At 39.6% G+C, this 11226-nt stretch overlaps 1 long non-coding RNA gene across 1 annotated transcript in view; it reads right to left on the minus strand.

Moving 5' to 3' along the window:
* Positions 1–7547: 7547 nt before the first annotated feature.
* The window catches only part of LOC112958178, a 5976-nt gene continuing 2297 nt past the window's right edge, over positions 7548–11226 (minus strand). Inside the window, exons 2-4 of the long non-coding RNA XR_003251369.1 lie at positions 10136–10288; positions 8848–8945; positions 7548–7641 (exon numbers count right to left, since the gene is read on the minus strand). This is a non-coding gene — a long non-coding RNA (uncharacterized LOC112958178). The remainder of the gene's footprint in view (positions 7642–8847; positions 8946–10135; positions 10289–11226) is intronic.

An 11226-nucleotide genomic window follows, 5' to 3' on the forward strand; every position in this document is an offset into this window, starting at 1 on the left:
CTTCTTTGGGTTGCTATGTCTGCCTTTCAGTTTTAAGATATTTCCAATCTTTATTACAGAGCAGCCCAAAATATGTACTAGTAGTGTAAAGACTTGGTAAATAAGGATCTCTTGAAATCTCATGTCATCAGCTTTTTGCCATCTGTCCACATCACGCACAGAACTTTGATCCTCCGTCTTAAAACAAGTTAAAGCTCCCCAAGACTATCTCAAATTGGACTGCCTTGCTAGACCTGTGTCACTGCTGCTCTTTATCWAGGCATCTTTTTATGATTTGCCAGTCAGGTCACCAGAACATTCAGTACAAAGAGCAAGAGAACCCGCTACCATGCTCTCACATCACCACGGCACCAAGTTCTTACATCAACACAGAAGATCTCACTTACTTGAACTCCCAAGCGCACAACAGTGAGGGGACAGGAGAAGCAAGCAAGGATTAGCCATGACCTCTGCTGATCACCTGATTTAGACTGAATAGATAATTATGTACTACCTTCTTATGTTTAAAGGCTTCATTGCTTCTTTCAGTAGCAGTTCTTTAATTTTCTTGTTCTAGAGCATGAAGTTTGGTTRTGATGTGCTATATTTAATCCGCTTTCATAACAGAGGGTAAGAAGATATTTAAACAGGGTGAGTAGGCTACATAAGCTCATCTCAGAAGGTGTTCATTAAAAAACAAAAAATGCAAGTGTTGCAATGAGGTAACACCTGCATTTAGCAAATCCTGGCTGTAAAATGTCTGGAATTCCTTCTGATTTGAACTTTGCAGAGTGCGCATACATGTTTAAGTTCACAGTTCTCTGTTCTCCAGATAGACCAAGACAGCATGTCTTCTTGCCCCTGCTTGCTCACCTTCGCAGTTAGGAAAGAAATTGGTGACTTTTTACATAATTAYAGCTTTTGTATTTACCGTCTTAGTAAAATAAATATTAATGGACAGATTTTGATTCTGTATTTGGCCACTGACCTTGGTCAGAAACAACTAACCAGTCTGATGCAGTTCTCCTGTATTTTATGGGATAATCTGTACATTTCAGAGAATACTATCAGTAACATCTTAAAATTAAGCTTATCCTCGATCCACAACGATGGGAGGAGAAAGACAGAGAACAGCACAGAAATTAGCAGTTATTTTTAAAATCCAAATATTACAAACTATGACAACACAGCTATGCTGATGGGTGGAGACTGCAATCATGTTCAGAATCACAGAAAAATTTCTCCCTCCCCATCTCATTTTGCACAGGGGAAGAAAAAGGCCTTAGGTAGCCATTATGCTTTGCCTCCAGGTAGGCTTCTTTAAATCAGAATATCTCTGATGGCAGAAATAGAACTCCTGGTTTTTCATAGGCAAGAATTACTTTAAAACTGTTCTTGCATGTAACAACCTTCTCAAAATATAAAAGGGCATTTATGAAATTGAAGATACAATACAAGGACTCCTACAGTGAAAATACTTAATTTAAAAATCTAGCTGTGCTTTGTTTTTCAGGTTTAATTATCAAAAACTGCTAAGGAAAAAAAAAAAACTTGAAGAAAAAAAGAGTTAATACGAGATGAAATTTTCTCATTTAATTCTTTTCCTTAGAAGAAGAGTTTCTCTTTTCTTCTCATGTGTGCAGCCGTTAATTAGTCTGCTCAGACACAAGCACTATTAGCTGTGCTTTGTCACAATTACCCATATTTGGTAGCTAATTGCTCCTTGAGCAGTCTTAAGGCTACCAACAATTTTAGTACAATTGGCAGTCTGGGGCCCCTAGAAGCTGTTCCAGCAACCAAGAATAGCTGYGACACAGAGACGGGCCAGCCATGACCCCGTCTCCTCAGCCACGACCTAACATTGCTGCTGTGCCAAAGGCAGAAGCAACACAGAAATGAAAATATTTCCAAGCGGCTGCATGTGCTTTCTTTACGGCCCTTTTAAACTAACGGGGTAGCATAAAGGGGCTACAGCGAAATAGAAAATAGGACCTTAGGACGCTAAAGCATTGGCAGGACTGCTAATGATGTTTCAGTTTTGTAATGCTCTATTAACACTACTGTGCAAAACAATTGTATGGGATCAGATTCTGACACAAGGTTTTTATCACAGTGTAATTTTACTCTCTGATGCCTCATATGGCAGTAATTTACATCAGTGCAAAATGATTGTCACGTGGGTATAAAATGTCACCACATGATTTAGTAACATTTCACATGTGTTTTACACAGGTATGAACAGCTTCGTAAGGATACAGCAGTAGAAAATCTAGATCTGTGAATTCAGTAAAGTAATTCCTGATGTGTGACATCAGCAGCAGGCTAAAATTAACATTAAAAAATAAGAGCTTCAGCTTCAAATACCCTGCTAACTCAGATTCTGACCCACAACTCCAAAGTTTTGCTTTGCAAACTCAGCAGTATTGCGTTTGCAAAAGAAACAGGGAATTCCTCTTGCATAATTTCTGAAGGATGATGGTCTCTTTCCAAGTGTTTTTRTAGAAGTATCCTCATTGAAGGATTAGATCAAATTAGCTCCACTTTTGCCAATCCCTTCACCTCAGACCAGTGATCTTCTCTCCAATCCTTCCCCTCCTCCCAGTATTAGACTTTCATCAGATTCTTCAAGATTCTCAGACAGAATTGATTCTCCTTACACTGAATGACCATTGGTCTGATATAAGAGAGTGGTGCCAGTRATTAGGTATTACTTGGGACAGAGCAGAATTGGATCTTCTCACTGGCTGCATATGRTTATTCTGGACTAGGTGTACCATGAAACGTCACCCACAAAGCCACTCTGGACACTCTTTTCCACCGAACTGTGAGATCTCCAGGACTGAGAGAAAATGCTGCAAGTTAGCAGGTATGCACAGTGCAGAGCTGACAACCAAATTCTTTTAATTTAACCTTTAGCTTACCCCTGCTGATGAGCAAACTGATATGGATGTATCTATGGATACGTCAGCATTGCAGAGGTTGAATATACGACAGACACCGGGCTCTGAGCAACTACTAGTGCTTCACGTGGCTGTCAGCAGCAGCAGCASCAAGGCCTAAGCCCGGGCAGTGATACTGCCTTAAGGCACCTCACTCCTGTCCATCTCCCCCTTCCTGCCTGACCTGCTCCCTTGGCACTCCTATGACGTCCACCAACGCAACTGCTTGGAAGGCTGCTCTGGGAACCAGGCTCAGGGAACTACACAGGCACTCAAGAAAAATTCTGGGGAAAAACAAAACAAACAAACAAAAACCAACAACAAAAATTGCTGTTGGGCAGTTTAACCTGAATTTGTTGCCTGATTCAGCTCCCAAACACTCRAACAGCTGTCCTGGCACAGTCATAAGGATCTCCTGACCGAGCAGCTGGCAGTAGGGCTGCCTCCTAGGAAGGCTTTAAAGCAGGCTGCTGCTGAGAAAAGCATGGAACAAAACCTTCCCTGCATCCATCCTGGCACTGTATCACACACATCCTGCATGCTGGCTAGCTCCAAGCACAGGGTTCATAATTTTATATACTGCACTTATTTGAGGCACCAGTAATTCTTGCCTAGTGTCTGCAAAGGAACTTGCTTGCCCTTCTCTTGGGACTGCAGAAAAAACAGTGTTTTTAACACCTGAATGAGGTAYTGGGAGTCTCACTGCAGTCTACAAGAAAATAAAACATCAAATTTGTGTTCCTCTGAGGTGCATGCAAACCTTGACCTATTTACAACAAACGATTTTCTTGATTTTGATTTTTTGGGCTCTTTCTGACCATAGAGATTGCATGTCTTTTCCCTCCTCTCCTCTCATATGCTTTGAGATTTGAGAACAGAGCCTGTTCTCAACTTGTTTAAAATACCGCTCATAYAGATCAAGAGCCAACACAAAGCCTGAGATAAAGAAATCAATATCTTTACTAACAGCAATTCAGGAATTATTTAAGGCAAATGCCTGAATTTCTGTTGCCAAAAACAAGCAAAAAGGAAAATATTCTTATTTTCAAGAAAACTATTATATTTGTGTTGTGAAAGGATGGAAGGCTGCAAGGAGCCATTCAAGAATTCAGAAGAGGGTTCTGCCTTGCAATATTACARCCTTTGTAAAGCCTTCTTAGTTTTGAAGTTTCTATCATCTGTGAGTAAATCCTAAATTAGATGTGCCATTATCATTGCTGTGTAATGAGATTTAGCTTCACCGTGAGTTAACAGTATAGGAATCTTAACAATTATACATAATTATAAATGATGCTGTGTGAAAYGTGCTTCTTCATTTTGTCTTACTGGTGCAATGCAAGGTTTTTTAAACAAAATTTATATCTTGTGATATAAATAAAAGGGAGGTGATTCTGCCCCTCTACTCAGCCCTGGTGAGGCCACACCTGGAGYACTGTGTGCAGTTCTGGGCTCCCCAGTATAAGAGGGAYGTGGAGCTTCTCGAGAGGGTCCAGAGAASAGCACCTAGGATGATTAAGGGAATGGAACATCTCTCGTAYRARGAGAGRCTGAGTGAGCTGGGCCTGTTTTCTCTGGAGAAGAGAAGGCTCAGAGGGGATATGATTAATGTGTTCAGGAAGGGAGAATGCAGGGAGGAAGGGGACAAGCTGTTTTCACTGGTGGCCAGCAATAAGACGAGGGGAAATGGCCACAAGCTGTCTCCAGGTGAGGAGGAACTTCTTTACTGTGAGGGTGACAGATCAGTGGAACAGGCTGCCCAGGGAGGTTGTGGAGTCTCCTACTCTGGAGGTCTTCMAAACCCGCCTGGATGCCRCCCTGTGCCACATGCTCTAGGTGTGCCTGCTTGAGCAGGAAGGTTGGACTAGATGATCTSTAGAGGTCCCTTCCAACCTTRAATATTCTGTGATTCTGTGATCTAAAAAGTGTTTAGTAAGGTTTTTACTGGTAAAAAAAGGCATTGATAAGGTTTTATAAGTATTACTTGGTAATAATGAATTATTTCCTGTGTGCTCACAATGCTTTTACTTACATATTTGGATGACAGGGCATGTTCTCTGGAGGCTGATATGATTGGCACCGGAGGATACAGAACAGTGGAACACGTAAGCATGACAGTAACTTGAATAGAGAAGCAGCATTCACACAAACTATCTCCCATCTCAAGTCAACAGTGCCARTTCCAGGAGTAAAAATAATACTATGTGTACAAAACATCAAGTTACACCAATAATTTATAATCTGGTTGAGTGCAGTGGTTCTGAACAGATTCTTTTACAGCGCAGTTTACAACCACAGTATTTCATGGGCAGAGGAGCAATGAGAMTACTGCAGGAGGAGGGAAAAAGGGACGAGGCGGGATGCCAGGCTACGCCACCTCGGAGACACGAGTTTGTGTGTACGGAAGAGCTCCTGTGACRTGGTTTAGACAGACATTCCCACCAYGCTTAGCATCTTCCTATTGCCCCTGGCCAAAACGGATGGCAAGTTGACACTGTCTTTTCCGAATGTCCTGCTTGGTTTCAGCCCTGCTGGAAAATCAGCACTTGTCGGTTCTCATCCTTTTGGGTGTACTCATGCCTTTTGCTTTAACATGATCCCAYAGGATGGCCTGCTTGTGAGCCGAATGCAAAGTTATCAACTCACTAATTCTCTCGAATTGTTTCAGTGTTTGAGTTTTGGGCTTTCCTGATTTTTTGCTTCTTCTATAGAGGAGAAAAACTTAGAACTTCAACACACAGCTGCATAAATCACAAAGAAGAGCAAAAATGTCAAGTCCTAAAATGCACATACACAACACTAGCAAATCTCACTGCCAACTAGCACTTTAACATTTAATCCAATCACTGCAATGTCAGGGCAGCAAACAAAACCAGCTGGCAGAGGCAAGCATTCAAGGAGATCAGACCTTCCTGTAAGCATTTTACCCAAACATACTCAACAGTTTTCAGTAGTCTCTTTGTTTTAGGATCCGTGAAACTGCCCGAGTCTCTTGAGCCTTTGAGCATCCAAAAGAGCCTGTCTAGGAGAAGGATTCTACCCTGTCTCCTGCTGGGAAGTTGGACCCGTTCTGACCCAAGCAGACTTTACTCACTTAGTGGATGACTGCTGCTCCTCGTGCTGGTTGAAGTCATATACACAAACCACATTTTGGAATGAATATCTGCATACACATCAAACAACTAAACAAACATTACAGCTTAGCAGTGTAATTTATCATATTTCTGTTCTATATATTTTCTATTGTTGRACTTCTCCAAAGCATAACTTTTCACCATATTCAATCCAAAAGCAGGTTGTAAGTTATCTTCTTCTGTACAGACAGTACTTGCATACAGGACAATAGGATTGCAGTTAAAATAGCACTGCTAGCACAGATTATATATGAATGGTCATGAGCTCTAGCCTGTGTCTAGACGTGTCTACATGACGTGAGTGCTTTGTATGGATTGAATAGTGGTGCACTGCCAAAAGTCTAGGGTATTCCTCCACAGAAATCTGTACTGAAAATACAATGTGTACATGATATTCATCGATGGTTCYACTTTCTGGATTCTTTTACCTATGAAATTGTTTTTAGTCCTTTTTTTTTTTTCATTTACAATAGTTCCACTGGCTGGTCCACCTTGCTCCCATTTAAGCCAATCTTATATCAAAGCCAGCAGCACCTCTACTCACCTACTAATRTGTTTGGCCCTTTGACTTGAGAGGGAATTTCAAAAAAGTACCTGGTTCACATTGTAATATTGTTTACTGTTCTCACCTCTACTAACTAGTGGCATGACAATTCATCTTCAGAATGAAAGATCCCATAAAATAGCACAGGACACACATAGTTAAAAGAAGGCAAATGGGAGGAAGCACAAAACCAGATCCTGCCTCTTTCATAACACAAGCTTGAACCTAATCCCATAATTTCAAGAATTATCTTCCTAATTAGTATTGCAGCTTGTTTTTCCCCATCTCATTATTTACAATTATACAAGAGCACACTTGGGATTTCTATACAAACTATATTCTGAAGAACTTCTGTATTTGCCTAAGGTGTAAAATGAAATTTGAATTTGTGACTCTCCCCTTCTTGCCCTCTGAGGAAAAACTGTCAGCCTGTTTACAGCTAATCAGATACAGACATGCACCAACTTGAAAAAGATTTGTCTGAGGACTGTGTAGGGTTTACAGCATATTAAGGTGGCCACTATCATTCTGTGAGATAGGAAATACCTTCAAGAAATAATTTTGTACCAGGAGAGTTCCTATCAGATGAGATATTTTTTGTTTGTATCACTCTAACTTTATGCTGGATCAGGTAGGATTTATCCTCCTGCAACTGACAGAAAGCTGGCATGAAGTCTGAATAAACACTAACATATGCTCTGGCTAATTTGATAAAAATGCAGTCTTGTGCTCACGCCAGTACACATCAAACTTTTACTGCTAGGAAATCCAGCAGAGCACAGATTTGATGTTATTGAATGTAGATTGCAGCCTATATTGCTCTATTTTTTTCCTGGATATTAACTGATGTTTTATTTACTTTATAATGTGCATGAGCAAAGAGCACAGGGGTGTTTGAAATCTCCCTGCCAAACAGTTGTGTCAAGCGAGCCTACCATAGTGCAATAGTCCTCCAAACTGGGCCCGACATGATCTCCAGGCAGCAGGATCTCATGGGCACAGCAGAAACGTTTGTATTGTATTTCACCTCTCTGCAGCCATAGAAGCACTGGAACAGAGAAAAACAGGTTAGTCTAATTTTCAACAGCACCAGCTTTATGTCTGAATTTGCATACACATTTTCCACTGTCTGCATAGCCAGGGATTCAGCCCAAATTCTTACTATAATTACATGTATGGCTGTTGTTACCATTGAAGGAAAAAAAAAAAAAAATCTCTGGAGAGTACTGCTGCCAAAAGTGCATTGAAGACAGGCAATAACAGGAAAGTCTCCAAATTCCTACTTGTGTTACAGACAAGCTTTCTCATTCTGCCTCTTTATGAGATGCTTCTGTTTAATGACCCTCAGCTTTCAATTCTAATAAGCTGATTTTAATAATATACTGAATTGCTTCCTTGGAAGATGGATTTCCCATTTAGTTTCAGCCTTGCTCTAGTCATTAGTCAAATAGAAATGGAAAGAGTTTGGGATGAAAAGAGATAGAAAACAAATGCAAACACACTGAGCCTGACTTTCCAGTGTCTTGTGCTTTATTTAGTCATAAACACCTTTGCTCGGTGAGTGGAAAACACAGGTCAAAGGCTGCTATTCTGATTTGTATCATACACTCACTTTCAACAGGTCTTAATAATGAAAGAATTGCAAGGTATTCCAGTCTAACTCATTTACTACTATTAACATACAATTTTTTTCCAAAAATGTGTCACACCAAGTAAAATTTAAAGGAAGGTGAGCTTTAAAGGACTTTCGTCCCTTCCCACTCTTCCTCCCTGCCTTTGGTGGCTCATCCTGACCTGGCAAACACAATCCTGCCCATGTGATATACACTGAGCAGCATTGMCATCCAAGAGACCACATGCAATGGAGCATTTTGTTTAAATAGCATTTTATTTTGTTTTGTTTACTCTTTTATGACCATATAAAGCTTAATGTCCTCATATATAAACTGAAAAAATGAATTGGAATTARAGAACTGGTTGATATTATCCCCTCTGAAACTGTTTCCTGTAAAATATCAGGGCAGAGGCTTACATGTTCTAGTGCCTTTCAGTGACAATTATATCTGCCTCTACCAACTTTATAGCTGCTTTTTATACACGAAGTAGAAACTATGGATTTAGCCTCAACTATCAGACTAATACATAAGGTCAAAGAAACAGAACAACAAAACACTTACATTCCTTTTTTTCCCCACTTGTCCTTTAAATCATTAAATACTTTAATGTATTTATTATATACAAAATAAATGCATACCTTTCRTGCCACAGGAGGGCATGATCCTTCCAAAAGGACACGACAACTGTCTCTCCCCATATATGGTTTGTCTTTATAATCTAAGATAAGGAATATTCCTGAAAKGAAAATTGGCGTTTAGAGATGTTTCCAGATTGTGCTGGTGGCCATATGCCCATAATTTACCCACCCAGAAGCCTGGCTGGCTGCATTAACCGCAAGAAATGTATAACTCTCTGATTCTGAATGACTTAAGTTGATTGTAACTATGTTAAAAATACTGTTGAACCATAGCAGATGATGATAAGGCATCTGACACACTGGAACCATATTCAGAACCAGTGACATTGCTTATAAAGCGTTACAAGTTGCTAACCRACTGTGGAAATCCTCATATATCTTCTCCTGACATTACCTAAGAAGAAAGACTGTTGGAATTTGGATTCTGTAAACTTTGGTTGCCAGTTGGCTTTAGCTGAACAACATAACTGGTAAGCACCCACACCTTGGTATGTCACGTCATAAGATATCAGAAAGACTAACATTAGGAAAACTGTATTTATTCAGATGCATTCAGATGATGCCATTGTAAGAAGAAATCTGCTACTAATATATAGGATGTTTTTTGATTACAAAAATGCTCCTGAACATGTCATGCAGGTTTTATATATAGAAGCCTGTTAAACATCTAGAGTTAGGTGTCTATAAATTTCTRTTTGCTACATAGTGCTGGATTAACTGTATTAACTGTATATTAATCACAGTATGTGCTTGTTTGTGAGCATTGTATTTGATCCAGTGAATTGCTTGCTTTATTCTTCACAAAAACTTCCTGGCAACACTGCCAGTTCTCRTTCCCTTTTGACTAAGTGGACAATCAGTACCTAAAGAAACAAAGAACTTAATTAACTTTGGAAACATATATAAGGAAATGTTTAAGAACAGTACTATYCAACCTTCTGTCAACTAGGGAAAAAAAAAGTTCCTGGTACCTAGTGCAGCATGGCACAGCAAGTGCTAACTAAAGCTAAAGTGAAGTCTGTGAAAACAGTCTATAAAATTGCATGCACTGTTATCCTGTCTGCTGCGTCCTTTTATTTACCATTTCATGTGTTCAGTGCTATACTACACAGGTTGCTACTCAGGGACTGCTTCATTACTCTTTACACAATCTGCACCTGCATAAGAATTGTTGATGCTGGAAACTATTCCAGCACTAGTCTTTAACTGTACTATAACAAAAACACTAGTCTTTAAACAAGGTCCTAGTTTCCTAATTTTGCCTTATGTGACTAGGTTGTTCTTACACCTTGTTCCTGGTGTAACTGCAGTAAATCCTAGATTTTGGTGTTTCTCTTTTGCATTTTCCCAGTAATGCCATCAGGGAGAAGATGCAGTTGTTTGCATTCTGTAGCAATGGTTTTGCTCAGTCTCTTAACAGGTCCTTCCATACTGAGAGTGTCTGCAAGATAAGAGAATTGGTTATACATGTTTTTAGAAATTAAAAAAATAAATCTCTTGCTTAGCTTCTTTGTGATGAAGTCTGCAGCTTACAAATTCTAACGTTTTGGCTATATTGTCTTTCAAAGCAAGGAGACAGTATTCTATGCTGGGAGATTAATTTCTTCAGCCAATGAAAAGCAGATTTTGAASAGCCTGCAGACAATGCTATGTAGCAGTGAGTCCGAGCGTTAATTACAGAAATGACCCAGCAAAGTTCACCTTATTAAACAGACAAATTGACCAACTTTCTAATATGCAAGCACTGCATATTAGAAAAGGRCTAAGGCAATAGAGCTGCTGAAGCAATTCCTGTTATCTTGTAAGCATAAGCTGGCCACATTCTGTGCCTTCATCTTCCTTCCTCATCCAAAAAAGTAAAAAATAAAAATAAAAAAGAGGTCAAAAATTGAAAAGCATGGACTTTGCTACAGACAGCTTCAGCGATCTATATCCTCATTATGAGCATTTGCCAAAGAGCTGAGATTGCATGTGTGCACAGTTTCCACCCAAAAAAAAAAAAAAAAAAAGACTCACAAGAACAAACTGACTTTTGGTGGCTTTTAACCTTGACATATTTTCTCCAATGAAGATGACACCTATCATTAGTAGCTTTAAGTTATGGCTTTATTTCAGTTTCCTACTTTGTGTAAATGAAGTAGCTCCACAAATTATGTCAACAGACATCTAATCTTACAAAATATATGTATGTCTTGTGATCCTGCAAGTGCACTTAAAGCCACCAAGCCACTATTATGACACATTTAGCACTTGATTGCATATTTACCATTTTCCCCCCTCAATAATCATGTGGACTTTGGGACAGAAGAAAGGCAATAAACTACTTCATAAGCTGCTTAAGTGGCTTTTGCCCTTACCAGAAGCTGATCACTCTAGGAA

This window comes from Nothoprocta perdicaria, unplaced genomic scaffold (assembly GCF_003342845.1).
Source record: "Nothoprocta perdicaria isolate Ctin4 unplaced genomic scaffold, notPer1 scaffold_81, whole genome shotgun sequence".
NCBI lineage: Eukaryota > Metazoa > Chordata > Aves > Tinamiformes > Tinamidae > Nothoprocta > Nothoprocta perdicaria.